Source organism: Trichechus manatus, unplaced genomic scaffold (assembly GCF_000243295.1).
Source record: "Trichechus manatus latirostris isolate Lorelei unplaced genomic scaffold, TriManLat1.0 scaffold00114, whole genome shotgun sequence".
Taxonomy (NCBI): Eukaryota; Metazoa; Chordata; class Mammalia; order Sirenia; family Trichechidae; genus Trichechus; species Trichechus manatus.
In genome coordinates, this window is record NW_004444050.1 from 2,665,784 (window position 1) to 2,688,531 (window position 22,748).

Below are 22,748 nucleotides of genomic sequence, written 5' to 3' on the forward strand. Positions count from 1 at the left end.
TGGTTCTGCCAGCCAACGGCAAGTCACTGGAGGTTATAGGTGTAAGTCCTTAGTTGTAATACTCAAAGCAGTTGGGGAATAGGTGCATTTGCTGGTCAAGGGAAATGTGTTTTGGCACCAACAGCATCTACGACAGATAGTGTCTCAGTAATGGTTATGGGTTACTTCTGTACGTTATAGCATTGGTTCTCAGACTTCAGTGTGCATCAGAATTACTTAGAGGCCTCCTTAAAACACATGTTGATGGTCCTCACCGCCATAACTTCTGATACAGAAGGCCTGGGGTGGGGATCAATAATTTATTCTAAGAAATTCCCAGGTGGTGCTGATGTTAGTCAGGGGCTTGGGGACCACTCTGAGAACCACTGGGCTGTAGCATACTGAAGATTGCTTTGACTTAGGAAACAGAAACCTTACTCTAAAAAGTATTGGAAATAATATAGATATTTATTGAAGTTTTCTAGAGGCAAGAGGTTATGTACACTATATCACACTTAGCAAACATCTCTCCCCAGGTTATGTAACATTTTCTGTATGTTAGCTGTAAGATGGGCCACCTTTCTCATTCAAAAAATTGTTTTGGAATACAAGAAAGAGATACATTACTGCCATAAGCTTGGCTTTGCTCTAATTTACAGAGGAAGCCTGCCATTTTAAAAGTTTTATTCTACAAGTATTAAGAAAATTTTTTTCGTGATCCATCTCACAGTTTATAGAAATAACACAGTCTACCTTTGTTTTGTACAGAATGAGTAAGAGGTACAAAAGGATGCAAAGCTTCTAATGCTTTACCTTGGAGTATCCTTTCACTCCCATTTTTGCTCTATTCTGTATCATCTAGATCTTGATAAAAAGGGTGGCTTTAGGGATTCGGGAGTGTGTGCATGAGAGAGAGAGAGGATGGTGACAGAGAGACAAGAAAGACACATACATATTTCAAAGATCATGTCTATGGAAATGCAGGTAAGAAAAACTTTCTAGTCACGTTAAGAACTAGTACAGGGGAAAAAAATGCTGAAACTCAATAATTTTATTTGACTAGAGAAGCCTAAGAAATAATTTATTGAAAGATGAGCCCTAAGGGTCATCAGAGGTTTTACTGTTGTTGGATTGTATTTCCCTAGGAATTCAATTTAAGAAAGTTTCATCTGAGGGGTTTTCATTTGAAAAGATGCCATCAGAAATAAACTCAAGGTTTGCCTGTAGTTTCCCTATGTTCAGAGTATGGAATGCAGCCCTCAAGGTGTTAGAAGATAAGTTATTGACAGGAATAGGAAGTAATCTGGGATTACCTGAGTAGACTGATGTTCATTTAGGCTTGGGTCACTGTTTAATAAGGTCAGTGAAACATCTGACCTTGGGGTTAGCAATCACAAGTGCCTACCAGGGCCAGGCAAGTCACATCAGCAAGCCAATGCTGAAGAGTGTAGGAGAGTGGTGTGGAGACCACCATGATGGTCTAGAGAGGGTACAGCTCTTTTCAGGGCGGAACTTAAAACTCAGTCCCTGTGGCTGTCTCCCCATTTAAGAGAAGCTGGAGATCTTGATTGTGTTGTGAAATTTTACGGTTGAACCACTAGTTTACACTCCTGTACCATTCTTCTTTTTCTACCCAGTCCCCTTCACCAATTTCCATTCCCCAGGCCTTTCTGAATCCCAAACGCTGCTATTCATGTAGTTCACTGCCTCCTAAGGAATCCTTTCATTAACTTTTTAGACATTCATTTGAATTTATGCTGTTTTGTGAATTCTGTTTTTATTTTAACTTTTGAATTACTATTAAAATTTCTCTATATATCCCCAACTAGATCGTAAGCTTGTAAACTCTTTGGGTACCATACCCAGTGTTCTAGGTCTTTGTTTTCCCTGAAGTGACTCTGTGTTCACATGTACAGAGCAGGACTGCTGCCTTACACTTACGTAGTACTTCCCATATGGCAGCGACTTTCGTATCCTCACTCTCAGTCGGTCCTTGCTATGGCCCTGCAAGGGAGGGCCACGTGGAGGATGAGGAAGTCGAAGTTCAGCAAGTCTACCTGACCACGGAGTCTCAGAGTGGTACAAATGGTTAATGTACTCGGCTGCTAACCAAAAGGTTGGAGATTAAAGTCCACCCAGAGGCACCTTGGAAAAAAGGCCTGGTGATATATTTCTGAAAAATATCAGCCATTGAAAACCACTCACTTTCACCACTACTATTCAACATTGTTCTGGAAGTCCTAACCAGAATAATTAAGCTAGGAAAAAAAAAAAAAAACAGACAAAGGGTTCACAAGCAAGTTGTTAGAGTTAATAAATGAATCCAGCAAAGTGTTAGGGTATAAGGTCAACATACAAAAATCAATAAGGTTTCTATACATCAGCAGTCTGCAAATGGAAAAGGAAATTAAGGAAACATTACCATTTACAATAGTAAAATTCCTAGGAATAAATTTAACCAAGAAGGTAAAGGACCTGTTTATAGAAAACTATAATACATTGCTAAAAGAAATGAAAGAAGACCTAAATAAATAAAAAGATATTTTGTGTTCACTGATTGGAAGGCTTAATATAGTTAACACGTCAATACTACCCAAAGCAATCTATAAATTCAATGTAATCTGCATCAAAATTCCAACAGTATTCTTGACAGAAGCGAAAAAGCCAATCATGAAATTTATATGAAAGGCCAAGGGACCCTCAGTAGCTTAAGTAATCCTAAAAAAGAAGAAGAAAGTAGGAGGATTCACACTTCATGACTTCAAAGCATACTACAAAGCTACAGTAATTAAAACAGCCTGGTACAGTGTAATAATAAACATATAGACCAATGGACAAAATTAAGAGCTCAGAAATAAATCCATACATATATGATCAACTGATTTTTGACAAGGATGTTAAATTTATCTAATGGGGGAGAAAGGGTCTCTTCAATAAATGATTGTGGGAAAATTGGATATCCACATGAAGAAGAATGAACCAGGACCCCTTATACCATACCAAAAAACAAAACAAAACAAAACAAAATGGATCAAAGGACCTTAATTTGAAAATGAAAACCATAAATTTCATAGAAGAAAATGTAGGGACAAAGCTGTGGGACTTAGATTTTTGTGATGGGCTGTCAGAAACGACAACAAAAGCACGAGTAGCAAGAGACAGAATAGACAAACGGGATGTCATAAAAATTAAATATTTCTGTTCATCCAAAAACTTTATCAGAAAGTGAAAAGACAGCTTACAGAGTGGGAGAAAATTTTTGGGAATGATATATATGATAAAGATCTAATATCCAAAATTTATAAAATACTTCTACAGCTTAACAACAACCAAAAGACAATCCAATAAAAAAATGGGCAAAGGACTTGAACAGACATTTCACCAAAGACAATATTCAAATAGCCAACAAACTCATGAAAAAAATGCCCAAAGTTAGTAGCCATTCCATAAAACCAAACCCACTGTCATCGAGTCAACTCCAACTCATAGTGACCCTATAGGACAGGTAGAACTGCTCCATACGGTTTCCAAGGCTGTAGATCTTTAAGGAAGCAGACTGCCACATCTTTCTCCCATGGAATGGCTGGTGGGTTCAAACTGCCAACCTTTTGGTTACAGCTGAGCGCTTTAAACACTATGCCACCAGGGCTTGCTTTATGAGCCATTGTTGTTGTTGTTAGGTGCTGTTGAGTCGGTTCCGACTCATAACAGACCCAGTGTACAACAGAATGAAACACTGCCTGGTTCTGTGCCATCCTCACAATTGTTGTTATGCTTGAGCCCATTGTTGCAGCCACTGTGTCAATCCATCTTGTTGAGGGTATTCCTCTTTTACGCTGACTCTCTACTTTACTAAGCATGACGTCCTTCTCTAGGGACTGATCCCTCCTGAAAACATGTCCAAAGTATGTGCGATAAAGTTTCACCATCCTCGCTTCTAATGAGCATTTGGGCTGTACTTCTTCCAAGACAGATTTGTTCATTCTTTTGGCAGTCCATGGTATATTCAATACTTTTTTGCCAACACCACATTTCAAAGGCATCAATTCTTCTTTGATCTTCCTTATTCATTGTTCAGCCGTTAGGGAAATGCAAATCAAAACCACAGCGAGTTACCATCTCACCCCCATAAGAGTGGTATTGATTAAAAAAAACAAACAAACAAACAGAAAACATTAGGTGCTGGCAAAGCTGAGGAGAAACAGAAACTCTCATCCATTGCTGGTAGGAATGTAAAATGGTACAGCCACTGTGCAAAACAGTCTGGTGGTTCCTCAAAAAGTTGAACATAGAACTACCATATGAGCCAGCAATTCCACTCCTAGGTATATACACAAAAGATCTGAGAGCAGGGACACGAACAGACATATGTACACCAATGTTCGTTGTAGCACTATTCACAATAGCCAAAAGGTGGAAACAACCAAAATGTTCATCAACTGATGAATGGATAAGCAAAATGTGGTATATACATACAATGGAATATTACTCAGCCATAACAAGGAATGAAGTTCTGATGCAAATCACAACATGGATGAACCTTGAGGACATTATGCTGAACAAAATAAATCAGACACAAAAGGACAAATACTGTATGATATCACTTATATGGAATAAGCAAATATTTAGAAACCAAAAGTAATTAGTGATTACCAGGGCTGAGAGAGAGGTAGAAAGAAGGGGTTTTTGCTTGGAGTGCATTGCACTATAGGTATATTAATGGTGGTGGGATAGTTTGGAAGAACAGCAAAAACGGGGGCACACTTTGAAGAATGTAATCAACATCACTGAAGCGTACATGTAGAAAGTGATGAAATGTATATGTTGTTGTGTGCATATTACAATAAAAAAAGAAGCTGTTGGGAATAACTAAAAAAAAAAAAAAAAAAATCAGCCACTGCAAACCGTTGGGGCACAGTTCTACTCTGACACATGTGGAGTTGCCGTGAATCAATGTCAAATCAACAGCAACTGTTTTTTGTTTTTTTAAGCTGACCTATAAGACAACACAGTAATAATGGGCAGAGCTGGCACTTGAAATTGACTCTGACTTTGTTGCGCTTTACATTATACACATTAAATCTTCTTTGACTTAGTAAATAGGGATTTTAAATGATAAATCAATGTTAGAATATTCAAATGATTTCATACTGATTCCAGGACATTCATCTTGTTAATTTTAGGATAAGCTAATTGTTAAAGGGAGAATACTAACGGAAAAGCCAGTATGTGAGGTCTGGTAAAAAATATAACCTACCTCCTTTTAGCCACAACTAATTTTTTAAGAATAAGTTCAGCAGTATTTTCTAGCTAAATAAAGCACATTGTGTTTCTTCAAGCAGCGCTAGAAAGCAGTGTATATCTCACACTACACGCTACACATGTTAAGTTGATTTCCCCTCCCCCTCCATAATTTGTTGCAGAGTGTTGCAGTAACCTCCCAAGTCATAAAGCAGTATGGAAGGAAATCTACCAATTGGTTGCCTCTATGGAGGAAAAGAGAATTTAGAATCATATAAAATTGGTTTGAGTATCCAGCTCTTAGCTGTAAAGAAATGTTGGCCATAGGAAATGGAAGTATATGTTTCTTTTCTTATATTAAAACTATCAGTAGTATAACTATTCCTGCAAAAAAGGATGAATCAAACATTTCAACATTCAACCTCTGAATAGGCTTCAGAGATGGATGGAGTCTTTCACGGTGGGTGCTGAGGCAGACCTCACTTCGGGACTTAGATGATGTTGGCGAAACTTTATTCTTTTAAACCTTTGAGTTTGCCTGTCTGTGGATCTTGGACAGATCTCATAACTTCTTCAGTGACCTGATAGTAGAAAGTCACCCACATAACTTTCAGTCACAAAGTTTGTCTAAAATGTTATGCATAGGTCCACTAGAGTAGAATAATAAAATCTCTCATCTTTTAAAATGAAAACTCTTCAGTGCGGGGCTGGGCAAGGGAGCACACAGATTGCTTCTGCTCCATTTCCTTACCTGTCAATTTTTCCCTACCCCACCCTTTGCCTCAACTACCCGCCAGGGGAGGGGGACACGGAGAATAGACATAAGGGGCAGGAAAAGCCTCACTTAACTGGTAATGGGGTGATCTGGTATAGACCTTCTCTGGGTTTGGATGCTGTTCAAAACTGACCCTTTTGTGGTGCACATTCATGAATTACTCTGAGTTTCTCCACTCAGAAAACATGGCTGCAGGTCCATTGGCTCAATCAGTGCTTCTCCTGCACCTGGGCTGTTAGCATTTCCTAGCGCCGCCTCTGAATCCTATAGGCATGACAGCCGGCCAATCTTCCTCAAGCCTCTCTTACGAAGCTTCAGAGCACGAGGCAGCAGTTTCCTGCCCACCTGCGTGGCCATGGGTGTTATTATAATAAATAGCACAATAACTACTCCAACAACTTCCTCAAATGAAATTTTATCTCTTCTGCATCTTCACCCTCATTCCTTTCATACTCGAGAGGTAGGTGTTGAGTTAAGGGTTACAAAACCAGTTTTCACCACCTCCTTGCAGGTCCTACGAAGGTGATCTAGAACTACAACTACCTTTTATTTTGTCTTTGACCTTTGGGCCTTAACCAATACAGAGGTGGAAGGAATTCTATTTTAATATCCTGTAGTATGTGTAAATCCAACTCTGGACTTAGGCCTCTAGCATTGGTCAGTTTATCTGGGAAGTATCAGTTGTATATAGAATTATTTTAAATATCCGTTCTATTCCTCTCCAGCCATCCCCCAACATGCTCCACACTTTTCTTCATATTCTCTCCCCGCTTTTGGAAAAGGGGGCATTTTGACATTAGGGGGCATCATTTGGCATCTACTTCCTCCTTTTGTCATGTAGGAGAGTATACAAAGTTATTAAATTATGAACGAATTTAAACTTTATGTCACTTTCCATGGTAACATTATTTTTTGTTGCTATTAGGTGCCATTGAGTTGGCTCCGACTCATAGCGACCTTATGGACAACAGAATGTACCTGGTCCTGTGCCATCCTCACAGTTGAGGCTATGTTTGAAATCCATAAGGCTTTCATTGGCTAATTTTCAGAAGCAGATTGCCAGGCCTTTCTTCCTAGTCTGTCTCAGTCTGAAAGCCCTGCTAAAACCTGCCCACAATGGGTGACTCTGCTGCGATAGCTTCCAGCACCATAGCAATACACAAGCAGCACAGTATGACAAACTGACAGACCGGTGGTTAATTATTGAAAACAAAACAACAACAACAAAAAAACAAAAGGAACATAACTACTCACCCCTCCCTAAACAGATGTATATATATATCCAAATGATTCCCTGAGATTTGTTATACACTGAGTTAAGTGTCTCTAAAAACTGAGAGCTACAGTTCTGCCGTAGTTTCTGTTTAATCTCTCAGTTTTGCCGGAAGCCACGTAGTCGACCTCAGAGCAGAGCCTCCTCCAGCCGCTACGCAACCAAATGAACACCATGTGCTCGTGTGGGTTTTCTTTGTTTTTCTTCTTAAAGTTCTCCTCCATTATTTCATGTGACTATTTAGTAATGCATAGGTCTTAAATACTAGCGTGCACATTGGCTGTTATCAATTAAGTCACATTAACACAAGTACTTGGGCTCAGAAGCAGATTTAACTCTGGACATGTTTAAAGTCGACTGGAACATGCTGGAGGAAGCCACGAACTCTTTGAATTTTTACAAGTGAAACTCTATAGTACAATACATAAAAAGAATATGTATTTGGAATACTTACTCTACTTAAAAGAATATGTATTTGAAACACTTAATACTAGCTCTTTTCCATCCTTTCTTCCTTTCATGAAGGCAATTTGTTAGTCTAAACGCACGCCTTGGGTAGTGTTACTCCCGACCTGGGTTTAATGGTAGAAAAATCTAATTCACACAGACGTTATATCACATTCCAGAAATCGGAATGCAGATCACAGGTGCGTACAGCAAGTGAGTCTTGAAAGTGCTTTCTGCCTTCCATTTGCCAGGGGTTAAGATTGTTTGGAAAAGAAGAATTGCAAGGGCAAGACTCGGATTACAGAAATCACACTTTTAATTATACCCAGGCCAAAAAACCAAACCTATTGCCATCAAGTTGATTCGACTCATGGTAATCCCATGTGCTTCAGAGTAGAACGGCACTCCACAGGATTATCTTGGCTGTGATTTCATGGAAGCAGATTGCCAGACCTTTCTTCTGCAGCACTGCTGGATGGATCATACTCATTAAACAAACAAACAAACAAACCCTTTGCTGTCGAGTCTATTCTGACTCATGGCAACCCTATAGGACAGAGTAGAACTCCCCTATAGGGTTTCCAAGGAGTGGCTGGTGGATTTGAACTGCTGATCTTTTGATTAGCAGCTGGGCTTTTAACTACTGTGCCACCATACAGTATTTTAAAAATAAAATCTTTCTTTTGCTTTTAAAATAGACCAGCCTAGTACAGTGTAGTTAAGGAGCCCTGGTGGCTCAGCATTTAAGTGCTCGGCTGCTAACCAAAAAGGTTCGAACTCAACAGCCACTCCTCAGGAGACCCCAGAGCAGAATTATGCTCCATAGGGTTTTCAATGGCTGATTTTTTGGAAGTAGATCACCAGACCTTTCTTTGAAGACTCCTCTGGGTGGACTTGAACTTCCAACCTTTTGGTTTGCAGCCAGACTCATTAACAATTTGTACCACCCGGGGACTGCAGCCTGCCTTTACTGCCTTCTTAAAGCCCTTTTTCCTATTTCTAGGCATTCTTTCTCCTGCCCTTCAGAAAGCCAGTGTCTTTGACTGCAGGATGAATGGAATGTCACTCTACAATATGCTCCAGAAATTACCTCTCCCTATTTCCCACCACACACACACACATTCAACTCCCATTCCCCAGTGAGGATGCTCTCACGAGAAAAGCAAATGAACTGAAGTAATTTACAGTTGGATGCTATTGGCTCTCTTCTGAACTTCAAATTTGTGTATCTCCAACTAGGAACTGGACATACCCACCTACAGTAGCTCAAATTCAACATGTCTACAACTGAGATGATCTTCCCCCTCCTCTTGTGTTTGTTTGTTTGTTTTTATCTCAATGGATGGCACATACATTTGGGTGGTGCACATGGGTAAAGTGTTCAGCTGCTAACTGAATGGTTGGCAGTCAGAGTCCACCCAGAGGTGCCTCAGAAGATAAGTCTGGAAATCTACTTCTGAAAAATCAGCCATTGAAAACCTTATGGAGTACAGTTCTACTCTGACACGCATGGGGTCGCTGTGAGTTGGAAATGATTTGATGGCAACTGGTGCTGTGTCTTCTGATTTCTCTTCTGTTTCTCTAGATTTCTCCTTTGACACCCGCACTCCTATCCCAATGCCCCAGCCCACAGGTCAGCCTGTAGTTTCCTGTCCAAACAGGCTGCTATTACATCCTCCCATGTGCTTATTAAGCCATTCCCAGCCCTCACACTCTCACTATGCACCAGCCAAGTGATTCTTCAGATACCTCTTCCATGTGGCTCCTATGACCTCCCCACCCTTCCTCTTAGATCATTACTTTCTTCTTTGTCCTCCTATTGCACCCCTAGTATACATCTGTAAAATAGGGATTAGACTTTATAGCACTTGTGATTGACTTATCTTTCTTCCCCGCTGGCTGGTTCTCCGAGGGCAGAAACATTGTCCTATGCATCTGCCTGTCATTAGTGGTGGGCCCAGAAAAGCTGCTTACTAAGTGTTAGTTGAGTGCAGTGACTGGATCTGGGCATTATAAAAGATAAATGTGTGAACACCATTGATGACCTGTGTGGGCCACATGTCCCAGACTTTTAACCTGGTAGGCTCTCATAAGTTCCTGTGGAATTGTGTTGAGTACTGAAGCAGAGAGACTTGCCAGCTCTGTGCAGCCATCACTCCTCCCAGTCCAGCAACACAGAAGAATGGTCACCAGGAATTTGGAGCACTAGAATACTACTTTTTAGCTTGCTGGGTCCTATTGTGTGTAATGGAGTCCCTGGAGGATGTAAATGGTTAGCATGCTCGACTGCTAACCAAAAAAGCTTGGAGGTTTGAGTCCATCCAGAGTTGCCTTGAAAGAAAGCCCTAGCAATCTACTTCCAAAAAATCAGTCATTGAAAACCCTATAGAGCGCAACTCTATTCTGACACACATGGGACCACCATGAGTCAGAGTTGACTAGATGGCAGCTAGTTTTATTATATGTTGTGTGACTGAAGCAGTGTTAAGTCAGAGAGCCAAAATGGCTGATGGGCATTCCATCCCTAAAAATATATTTCCTACATAACCCTGAACTGTGACTTCAAAACCTTAACTCCTGCCCAAGTCTACACTTGGTTTCTAAAAATGTAATTAATCATCAACGAATTTCTGGTAAACGCTTGCTGTGTGCAAGACCCTGAGATATTATCAATTAATAATGTTTAAATAGAGTAAGCTTTAAATCTGATATATGAGCAAAAAAAAAACTATTAAATAAATATTATTAGGATAATTGGCTAATCATTTGTGAGAAGTAATTTTCAGGTTTATTAAAGATTTAAGTATAATATATAACACAGTGGGAGAACACCTAGGTGAGCATTAGTATATAAAGTAAGAGAAATCCTGAGCATGACAAACAATGAAGAAACCATCTAACTATATAAAAACTAAAAATTTATGTTTATTTATAAAATACAACATAAAAAGGCATGTACCATATTTTATAGAATTTAAGACACCACCGATGGTATGATGTAACACTATTTTTTAAGTATCTCTAAGAAAGAAAGAAAAAAAAATACCACCAGTTAAACTATGATACACTATCCATTGTAAAATGTGACTTGATTTTAAAGATGTTCAAATGTTAAAAAAAAAGTTCCTCTAGGATGGAGGAAGTATAGCAGCACACTAGAAACAACAAAAAACAATAAGACAGAATACTGTCATCTACTCACCTCTAGTGGGAATGTGATTTGGTACAATCTTTCCGGATGCAATTTAGCAGTAAGTATCAAAGTTTTTAAAACATGCATCCTTTTGACCTAGAAATTCCACTTTTGGAATTTATTCTGAGGAAATAATCAAGAATGTATAGGAAGATTAAGCTACACATTTGTTCATTGCCATCATATTTTTAAAACCAAAACATTGAGAACAATTTAAATGTTAAGAACTCAGGGATTAGTTAAATAAATGAAAATATTTCCATATCAGGGCATAGTCTTCAGTCATTAAAAATGATGCTGCAGATGAAGAGTAATTAGCCTGGAAAGAGCTTCACTGCATGCTTTGATTGATTTTCCTACGAAAACATCTATAGATATATGTGATCTATTGATATGGGTATAAAGAGGAAAACCTGAAATTATATGAAGTGGTTATGGAGGTTGGTACTATAATAAGAATTTTATTTTCTTCTTTTTCTTTATTCATATATATTAGTTTTTTTTTAACAATTAATCTGTAAGAGCACAATAATGAAAAGTTATTTGCTATTTAAAATGAAAGATATGAATTTAATAGGTTTAAAAAATTATTTGACACATTAAGAAGAGATTAAAAATGCTTGAAATAAAAATATAAACTATGCCCTTGATTTTAGTCATTTGTGTAAAGTTATGTCTTATGCAAACTAATAAGCACTCTAGCATAAAAACTGGTTTCTCCTATTTTTTGCTGCTTTGATTAATAACAAGTCATATTCCTATTTCTATCCTTGCATCTTCACATATGTATTGAGACTCAAACTCTCTGAAACCAAATCCAACAGAATTCTGTGAAAAATTTCAGAAACAAATTTTGAGAAATAACCAGGCACTTACAAATTAACAAGTATGCAGTATAACCTGACCTTGAGTGTCACATTTTAACATCTGTTTTTCTTGTTGTGATGCTTATTTGAGATTTGGCATTATTAAGTACAGGCAACCCCCGGATCACCAATGAGTTCCATCCCTAATTTTATCTTTAAGTCCAATTTGTACACAAGTCAGAAGTTAGGTACAGTTCGTATCTAATGTTAGTCAGATGTTCGTCTTAGTATGGAGTATATAATGTACCTTTCTATGCATAAAAAATGTTAAAGAAACACTTCCAGATACACTGAAACATCTTGAACATAATAAGACAGCAATAATAATAATGATGTTTTAATGCATGTTGCAAAGTAGCGCCGGTTTGTTATTACAAACCATTGTATGTACCTAGAATTTTTAACATATAGGCATTCCCCGGATTACGAACGTCCAACTGACATACAACCTGTAGTTACGAACCAACCCCCATAAAGCCTATTATATTCGACTTAAAGATAGATTTAGGAATGGAACTCACTTGTAATCCAGGAACTGCCTGTAACAGGCTTTACGGGGGTTGGTTTGTAACTATGGTTTGTACGTAAGTAAGATGTTTGTACCCTAGGACTGCCTGTAATGAGGAAAAATATCTTACTGTTACCATAGGTAACAGGGCAGTAACTTGAGGCTGATGGATTGACATGCTTTGTCTGTATAATATAATTCAAATAAAGTCATAACATTTTGGCTATAGCCTTCATCTGTCAAGCATTTATGAATGTTTTTTCTCTGATAAATGAACTGCGAGGCTTTCTGACTGGTTAATAATAGCCCAATAAAAAGGGAGAGAAACAGCTGTTGGCCTCCAATTAAAATTGCTATCAGCAATTTGGAGATTTAGGTATATACGTAAACATTTTTAAGAGATTCGGCAGTGGCATTTTTTTTTCAATGAAAGAACTTTGAGTATTTTAAATAATATTTATTGAAGTGGATTCCACATACTTGTATCAGAGCCAGTGTCCATGCTTTTGCCACAAACTCTGGGAACAAGTTCTTATAATATCAGAGATTATGAAAATACTTATTCATAGTCTTTCCTCCCAAAGACTATATAATGAAAAGCACAGATATAAAGCAGACCACTTTGAAAAGTCAATTAACATAATTGATTAAGGTTTTTTTCTGCTATGAAGGTCAATATGGAGATTTCCTACGCACCATTCCTAAAATGGAACCCTGGTGGCACAGTGGTTAAGAGCTTGGCTCCTAGCCAAAAGGTCAACAGTTTGAATCCACCATCTACTCTTTGGAAACCCTATGGGGCAGTTCTACTCTGTCCTATAAGGTCACTATGAGCTGCAATCAACTGGATGGCAACGGGTTTTGTTTTCTGGTTTATTCCTGGAATGCAAATTTCGTTATGTTATTGCTAAACCTTTTAGTAGTATCTCTTCATTATCCTTAGGATAAAGCTCAAACCCCCTAATGTAGCTTACAAAGCCATATGTGTGCTGGAACCTCCCCAGGCTCTATTTTATCCACTGACCCTTCTCCTCCTACCTTCCACCAGACTGCACTTCTTTAAGAGCATTGAGTGTGCACTGCTCTCTGGCCCACGAGACTTTGCACATGCTGTTCTTCTTGAAACTGTCTGGCCATTCATTTGCCTTTCTACTCCCTAGTCCTCCAGCCTCTACAGCTCAATCTATTTTGTGTTCTGTTCCAAACTCTTTGCCTCATCTCTTGGTTTTCTGTTTGTTGTTCTGCTGCTCTAGTTGTCTGGTGTTTGCAGTGGGTCAGGTTCTCTAGCCCCGACTCTGCTCTCCCTAAGGGACTTTTGCTGCAATTTCTTTCCACTTCGTCAGTATACGCAGCTGTAGCCAGCCCTGGAGAGCCATATTCCAGGGGACCTCAAAATGTGTGAGATGATAGGGTGGGACCTCTTCAAGCCACCAACTCAGGAACTGCAAAGCTGAAAACTGGGTCAGGCAGATGTCATACTGGATTACCAAAGCCCAGAACAGAGAACTCAAAAGCGCAATGAGGTTGAGAATCGGGTCAATGCAGAGTGAACTGAGGATAAATATGAGAACCTCATGGGCCATATGAGGCAAGAAGCAATAAAGTTGGATGAAAGAGAAAGGCATGGAATATGAGTGCAAGTACTCATAACAAGCTTGGATAAAATGTCCTGGGCAGCATTCAGCCATTATACAAAATACATACAGTTCTGGTATAGCAATCAAACACTTGGATTCTAGTTCATCCACTACCATGTGTGACCTTGGACAAATCAGTCAATCTAGTGATTTTAAAGCCATATGCCCTTGGATAAATCACAAACTCTCTGGGCCTGAGTATTTTTGTTTATCAACTGAAGAATTTTGGTTGGATCTGCATTTGTCAAAATGGGAACACAAATATCCAAGGGCACAGAGAGGTGTGATGGAGGTTCACAAAGCTATAGGATAAAAAAGTCACATCTTCCTGGAGCATTGATTTTATATGTTGAAGCAGCTGAAAACATATTTTTTTTTTAATTCATAGAAAAATGGATATACTGTGGTCAAATGTAAAATCTGCATTCAGTTTTAGTTTAAAACACGAGAATACGAAGAAATTGTACGCATGGTCAGACCTCTGTAGATTCTTCCCTTTAATCTTGCTCCTCTTTACTATGTGGGGCCTTTCAGTGAACATGCATGGGACGTGACCATGGCATTACTCAGGCTCCTTCAGGCTAAAACAAGAAGTTAAAAAAAAAAAAACCCTCAAATAATGAGAGACTAAAGTTCATTTGCATTATAAATTATATGCAAAATGAGGTTAGTCTAATGTGTTAAACATGAACTTTACTAATATTAGTAAAGAAGACTGAAGAAGAATTGACACCTTTGAATTGTGGTGTTGGAGAAGAATATTGAATATAATATTGTCTTAGTTATCTAGTGCTGCTATAACAGAAATACCACAAATGGATGGCTTTAACAAAGCAAAGTGTATTCTCTCGCAGTCCAGTAGGCTACAAGCCCAAATTCAGGGTGTCAGCTTCAGGGGAAGGCTTTCTCTGTCGGCTCTGGAGTAAGGTCCTTGTCATCAGTCTTCCCTTGGTCTGGGAGCATCTCAGCGCCAAAACCTCAGGTCCAAAGGATACGCTCTGCTCCCAACACTACTTTCTTGGTGGTATGAGGTCACCATGTCTCTCTGCTTGCTTCTCTCTTTTATATCTCAAAAGAGATTGGCTTAAGACACTATCTAATCTTGTAGATCTCATCAATATGACTACCACTAATCCATCTCATTATATCATAGTAATAGGATTTACAACGCATAGGGATATCACATCAGATGACAAAATGGTAGCCAATTGTACAATACTGGGAATCATGACCTAGCCAAGTTGACAGATATTTTTTTGTGGGGGACACAGTTCAGTCCATGACAACCATGGACTGCCAGAAGAATGAACAAATCTGTCTTAGAAGAAGTGCAACCAGAATGCTCCTTAGAAGCAAGGATGGCGAGACTATGTCTCATATAGTTCGGACATATTGTCAGCAGGGATCAGTCCCTGGAGAAGGACATCATGCTTGGTAAAGCAGAGAGTCAGCGAAAAAGAGGAAGACCCTCAACGAGATGAATTGACACAGTGGCTGCAACAATGGGCTCATGCATAGCAATGATGGTGAGGATGGCGCAGGACCAGGCAATATTTCGTTCTCTTGTACATAGGGTTGCTATGAGTTGGAACCGACTCGACAGCACCTGACAACAACAACATTAGTACCCTTGCTCTTTGAAATACGTAAAATAATAATCTTAATATGACCAGCTACCACTAACCAGTCTCATGTAATTGCTTCTTGAATGTAGATATCTTGTACTAAAACACATCTCTTATATATCATCCTTGAAATGGAACAAGAAGCCACATGACATTATGACAACATGGAGGAAGCTCTACAGCTTATGATATATAAGATTTAAAAACATGGACCTGTATTTTCTCTGTCTTTCTAGGTTCACCAGAATTTATAAGTGGAAGAATTTTTTTTGTGGGGTGGGAAGGGGTGGGGAGACTCCATGAGCTTTTTCTTACAAAAGCATAGCTAAGGTTAATTTTTCCAAATATTCAAACATGAAGAAACAGAGTTTGGTGACAGTAATTGGGGCTTTTGATGTGCCCACTCCAGTGATTTGTTTCTGCCAGAGCCACAAGTAGGCTGGTTCTGGAGCCAGTCTGTAGCAGCAGAGGATGTGTTGATGGATTAAAGCAACCCAAACAGTCACTAGCTGCCAGTTGCCACAGAAATGAGAACCCCATGATTGAAAAAGGCTTACATTTCAATGCTGGGAGGGAGAGAACCAGATTTACATGTAACAGAGCTCCCATTTTATACTATGCCTCATTCAAGTGACCCTCATTCAAATTGCATTTGTTTTCAACTCATGATACACACTATGCACTTTCTTTACTGAGTGTTATATTTAAGCCCTTGGAATAGTTTGCTGTCTGCAACAGGGGTGGCAGATAAGGAATGCTATCAGTGCATCTCACTCTGAGACATAATAGTGAAATGCCGCAATGCATGGAATTTTATTTGGGTCTGCAATTTAATAAATGATGGACTATCGGTAGGTCAAATCTAGTCCAGATCAGTCACTACCATCTGTCACCAAGCTTACAGCCAACTGGCAACTGGTTGGTGGCCATTATGAAATCCATTAGTAATTTCAGCTCATTACTTAATTAATGGACATACTTATGCACAGAACATTCCATAATTGACCATTTTCTTAAGTGGCTTCATTCCACTCCTATAACCTGGACATTCTTTGCCTCTGAGGGGAAAGTCTGTTAGTCTGAAGTTGCTACAGTGGGGATAAAGTTCTTTCTCTCCCTCTGTATGTGTATGTGGACAACCTGCAAAGGATGGTAAATTTTGAAATTTTTGTTTTAGATACCTTGAGGTAGAAAATATGATTCCCAATGAGGCTTCTGGAGTTGGAAGCATTTCAAGAATGTCCTTTCATGAGGGATTTTAGAACTATGTGTATATTCTGGTCCCACATGAAAGCAGATCTTGTAGAAGCCTATGACCAAAGGAAGAAAGCTTACCCATTAAATATGAGGAAAGCTTGCCTGTTTTCTGGGCTGTTTTCCCAGTCAGTTTTTATTTTATCTGAATGATTCCATCCACCACAAATTGACAGAGTAGAGGACTTCCTCTTTTTGGGTTGCCAACAAGCACATTTTTGCTACCAGTAAATTCTCCTAGATAATAAGCGTGATGAATAACAACCAATTGGGAAAAAATTAAACATAAAAAAAAGGTTGACAGCTGTAAAAACAAAACAAGCATGCAGCTATTCAATTTAAAGAAATACTAGCTCACACTTAAGCTACAACGTAGGAGAGTCTCTTGGCAGAGTCATATTTTTGTTCTTTTTTTACATAATAAATACACATATGATCAAGTGAAAATAGAAAATAGTGCTCACCCATCCCCATGCTATGACTATACAGCTCATTTAAATGCTCCTTGGGAATATTGACTCATTCAATATGAAAACAGTCCATTTTAGGCCAAATACAGTCAATTCCAGAAAGCAGTCAAACCAGTTTCATGAAAATGAATTGTTTCCACTTCTCAACTGGTTGTTTTGGAGTCACATCGACACAGACAGTAAATGGAATGAACCTTCGAAAAACACATTGTTTACCCACTTTGGATATAGTGGTCCTCAACAATCTCTGATGAACCTGCATTTTCTTCAGGGGCTTGAGGTCCTTTGAGCAGGATCTTTCAGGAGCCTGAATCAGAGGAGGTACTCTGGGAACCTCATCAGCTGGAGTGCAGACGCTGTGAAGATCCCGGCTGGGATGATGGCCCCGGGCCAGAGAGTGTTCTGTTCTCCACCACCTCACTCAGAGTTTTCACCCCAGATGAGTCTGGAACGCAGGCTGTGTGCAATCTTCTTGCCAAGGCAAGAGTTTCTCCTTACAAGGAATTTTCTTCTTGAGGAAATTAAGTCGGATCTAGGGGCCAACACTTTATTTTGTACTTAAGCCTTGTTGATGTTTCCATTTCAGCCAGTAGCATTAGAGAAAACAACTGTGCCCAGTATGTTGCCTCCAGTTAAGAGTCACAAAGAGCTTCCTCTTCCTGGACCAGCTGTGAATGAATGCAGGGCGAGACTCGGTTATTTATTCATGGATTCTTTCATCAGATGAATAAGAAAATTATGAAAAAAAAATGTAACCCAAGTCTTCATGCTATTTTCAACCTAACAGAACCTATAAGCATGAGCATACTCTATAAGTCCAAATCAAATGAGTAAGATTCCTATCATATGAGTTGCAGACATGGGGAGCTACTCTCTCTTTATGAGGGGTTTTGGTGTTATCCTTGCTTAAACCAGCCATGATTAGGTTGGGACTTAAAATACAAAGCAAAACAAAACAACCAAACACGCTCTTCCCATTGTTAAAACTTCCTTAAAAAAACACAAAAAAACCAAACCAGTTGTCAGTGAGTAAGTTTTGACTCAGGGTGACTCCATGAGTGTCAGAGTAGAACTGTACTCCATAGGGTTTTCAATGGATGATTGTTTGGAATTAGATTGCCGGGCCTTTCTTCCAAGGTGCCTCTGGGTGGACTCGTATTGCCAACCTTTTGGTTAACAGCTTAGTGCATAATCACTTGTGCCACCCTGGGAGTAAAGCCTTCTCAAGACAGCATGAAAACAAATCACAAATCTTTCGAAGCTATGACTTTATTTATTACTTATTTTAATAATATTTTATTGTGTTTTTGGTGAAAGTTTACACAGAAAATTGGGTTCCCATTTGACAATTTCAGTGATGTTAGTTACATTTTTTACCATGTGTCAACATTCTCTTTAATTGTGTTCTGGTTGTTCTGTTTCCACTACTCTACTTTCCCTGTTCCTTTGTCTTCTCATCTTTGCTTTAGAGTAAATGTTGACCTTTCGGTCTCCTACAGATGGTTTTTTAGTAGAGCACTGTATTTATGGGTAGTATCCTTTGTGTGCCACTCTGCTATCTGGTAAAAAGCAACCTCAGGGGATAATTTTGGTTCAAGGTTTAAAGTGTGTCTCAGGGCAATAGTCTCAGGGAGTCCTCTGGTCTCAACTGGTCCAGTTAGTCTGGCTTTTTTTTAAGAATTTGAGTTTTGTTCTACATTTTTCTCCCATTCTATCTGGGACCATCTATTGTGACCCTGGTCAGAATGGTAAGTGGTGGTAACTGGGCACCATCTAGTTCTTCTGGTGTCAGGACAGATGAGGCCATGGCTTGTGTAGGCTATCAGCCTTGTAGACTTGTTTCTTCTCTGAGATTTTGGTTACCTTCTTACTCTTTTGCTCCTGCTTAACAGAGACCAATAGTTGTATCTTAGATGGCTGCTCGCAAGCTTTTAAGGCCCCAGACACTACTCACTTCACTAGGATGAAGATCATGAACTTTGTGAACTATATTATGCCAATTAACTGAGTTGTCCTGTGAGACTATGGTCCTAAGATTTCAAACCTGGGAAACCAATCCCAGAAGGTGTTTGATTTTATCTGAGGAGTATCTGTAGTTGTGTCTTCAAGGAACATATGTGCCTGCACACACATATCTGTATTTACAAGTACATATAGATACTTCTATCTGTACTCACATATATATACACCTGTACCTAGCCGTATACCTATATGCGTATACTCATCATTATGTGGTCATATACTCATTTTGGGGTCTTTGTTGGAGTTATTGCCATGTTATATATGTCAGATTCTTTTGAACAGGCATTCTTTCTCTCTTGAGTGCTTCTCGTAGCATCATTTACTTTGGTCATGCTTTGCTCACTACACCCACACTGGGTGCCACTTTTCCCATCACCAAAAATAACTAGTATCTATGATCTAAAACACACTTCCCCATCCTTCCCCACCTCTTCCTGGTAACCACCAATGAGCACTGGTCTCTTTATATAAACATATAAAAGAAGGATCATACGATATTTGTCCTTATGTGCTTGACTTATTTCACTTAGCATTATGTCTTCCATGTCCATCCATGTTATAATATGTTTCATGGACTCATAACTGTTCTTTATGGTTGTATAGTATTCCATTGTATGTATGTACCACATTTTGCTTATCCATTCATCTGTTGATGGACACTTTGGTTGTGTCCATTTTTTTGCTATTGGGAATAATACTGCACTTAACATGGTGTGCATATGTCTGTTCATGTCACTACTTTTAGGTCTGTAGATTACATACCTATGAGTGGGATTGCTGGATCATACCAAAACAAACAAACAACCTTGTTGCTGTCAAGTCAATTCTGACTCATAGTGACGCTGTAGGACAGAGTAGCCTGCCCCGTAGGATTTCCAAGGAGTGGCTGGTGGATTTGAACTGCCAATCTTTGATTAGCAGCCTGAGCTCTTAACCACTGTGCCACCAGGGCTCCTGCTGGATCATAGGGTAGTTCTATCTCCAGTTTTTTGAGGAAGTGCCATACTTTTTTCCATAGTCTTTGTATCATTTTACAGTCCCATCAGCAATGGATAAGGGCTCCAACCTCCCCAATCCTTGACAACATTTATTAGCTGTTTTCTTTTTTTTTATCAGCGCCATTTTAGCCGTGGTGAGATGGTATCTCACTGTAGTTTTGATTTGCATCTCTCCAGTGGCTGTTGATCATGAGCATCTTTTCATGTGTTTGTTGGCTGTGTGGATGTCCCCCTTGGTGAAGGTTCTGTTCATGTCCTTTGCCCATTTTATAATTGGGCTGTTTGTCTTTTTGTTGTTGAGTTGTTGAAGTTTTCTATACATTTTAGAGATTAGACCCTTATTGGATATGTCGTTTCTAAAGATTTTTCTCCAGTCTGTAGGTTGTCTTTTACTCTTTTGATGAGCATAAGTTTTTAATTTTTGTGAGGTAAAGCTATTAGTTTAAATCTATCGTTTGGTAAACTGGTTAAAACAGATCATTTAATCCTATTCCTTAGACTTCCAACATTTTGAAGTTTATTGGCTCAGAGAGGAGAGAATCATAATAATATGCATTTTTATAGTTTTGTACACTTTACAAAGCTGTTGCTCACACATAATCTATCATGCCAGTGAACATAGAGAGAAGCAGGTATGCCCAGAAAATGCTTGGCTTCTACTTCCAAAAAGCTCACATTTGGGATTCTGCCTTTATTTGACTATATCCATTCAAAAAATAATGTATTAGTTTTACTTATATTGAAGATGATGAATTTTAGCAAAGTTGTAGCCTGTTCAGTCCCCTATATTTGAGTATAGTAGCCCAAAATTAAAAAAATCATAGAGAATAGTGAAGAACTCTCACTGATTTCCATTATAATGTAAATCTTGCCCAAAGATAGTTTTCAAAGAGGAGTAGTCACATATTACTTTTACAATATATATTCCTAAGGGTTTAGATTTCTTGGAAAGAGATGCAGTGTAAATAAATAAATAGGTAGGCTTAGAAACACATTACTAGGAAATATGGGTTGGTAAAACTACTTTAAAAGGATTCCTGGTGGAGCAGTGGTTAAGTTTTCAGCTGCTAAATGAAAGGTATGCCGTTTGAACCTACCAGCCACTCTGTGGGAGAAAGATGTGGCAATCTGCTTCCGTAAAGATTATAGCCTTGGAAACCCCATAGTTCTACCCTGTTCCCACAGGGTGGCTGTGATTCCGTATGGACTTCACGGCAACAGGTTTGGTTTGGGTTGGATTTTTTAAAGCTACTTTGGCGTCCCTGGGTGGTACAAATGAGTAATGCACTCAGCTGCTAAACAAAAGGCTGGAGATTTGAGTCCACCCAGAGGTGCTTCAGAAGAGAGGATTGGTGATCTACTTCCACAAAATCAGTCACTAAAAACCCCATGAACATAATTCTATTCCGGCCACACGATTCACTGGCAGTTGGTTTCTGAGGGCGTGATGTTTCAGTGGTAGAATTCTTGCCTTCCGTGTAGGAGACCTGGGTTCAATTTCTGGCCAGTGTCCCTCATGTGCAGCCACCACCACTGGTCTGTCAGTGGTAGCTTTTGTGTTGCTATGATGCTGAATAGGTTTCAGTGGCGCTTCCAGACAAAGACAGACTAGGAAGAAAGGCCTGGTGATCTACTTTGGAAAATTATCCAGTGAAAACCCTATGGATCACAATGATCTGCAACTGATCATGGGGACTGTGTAGAACTGGGTAGGGTTTCGTCCCATTGTGCATGAGGTCTCCATGAGTCTGGGCTGACTCAAAAACAGCTAACAACAACAAAAACTACTTCAGGGACATCTTCACAAAAGATGTCTGACTGAAACATTAAACATTATGCTTGTGTAAAAGGGATTTTCCCTTAGTGTGACATTGTAGCAATCGGTAAATAAGTCTTGAATGAATGAAAGAGTAGATGGTTCTATAATACATTTCTATATAATGTTCAGTACATAAATATTTCTTCCCTAAGCTGAGTTACCATGTTCCTACCTCACTTTTTCTACCACATCTTTTCAATATGCACCTGTGAGGTGAAGTACTCTCCTTTTATTTGGTCAATAAAATGTGAGTGTGACACATTGAAGTGATATCTTTCAATCTGATAAAGTTATTTATAAACCGTATAAATCATAAACAACATCTGTACTCCCAAGTAGTGTTTGCCATCTGAAATGAATCAACCAATAGTGCTGTGTAAGTGATTTGCTTCCCAGATCAGTTAGCCTGAGGTCCAAATTCAGAAAGCAAACTGGCAGAGTTTTCTATGAACTTTCTTAAAGTGGACTATTGAAACTGCTAGCTAAGTAAAATAGTAAGGTGCCTCTGACTGTGACGATTGGGGTCAGACCGCTTCAGGAAGTACACCAGGTGCGTTTCCAAAAGGCTGGGCCTGAGGCATTAACACTAGCAGTGAATACAACAGGAACACTGATTCTACCATGAGGTGTACACGGGCTGG

The 22,748-nt window shown here is 39.1% G+C and overlaps 1 protein-coding gene across 1 annotated transcript in view; it reads left to right on the forward strand.

The window, feature by feature from the left end:
- SUGCT (succinyl-CoA:glutarate-CoA transferase) overlaps positions 1–22,748 on the forward strand; it is an 871,200-nt gene that overhangs the window by 672,042 nt on the left and 176,410 nt on the right. The window lies entirely within an intron of this gene.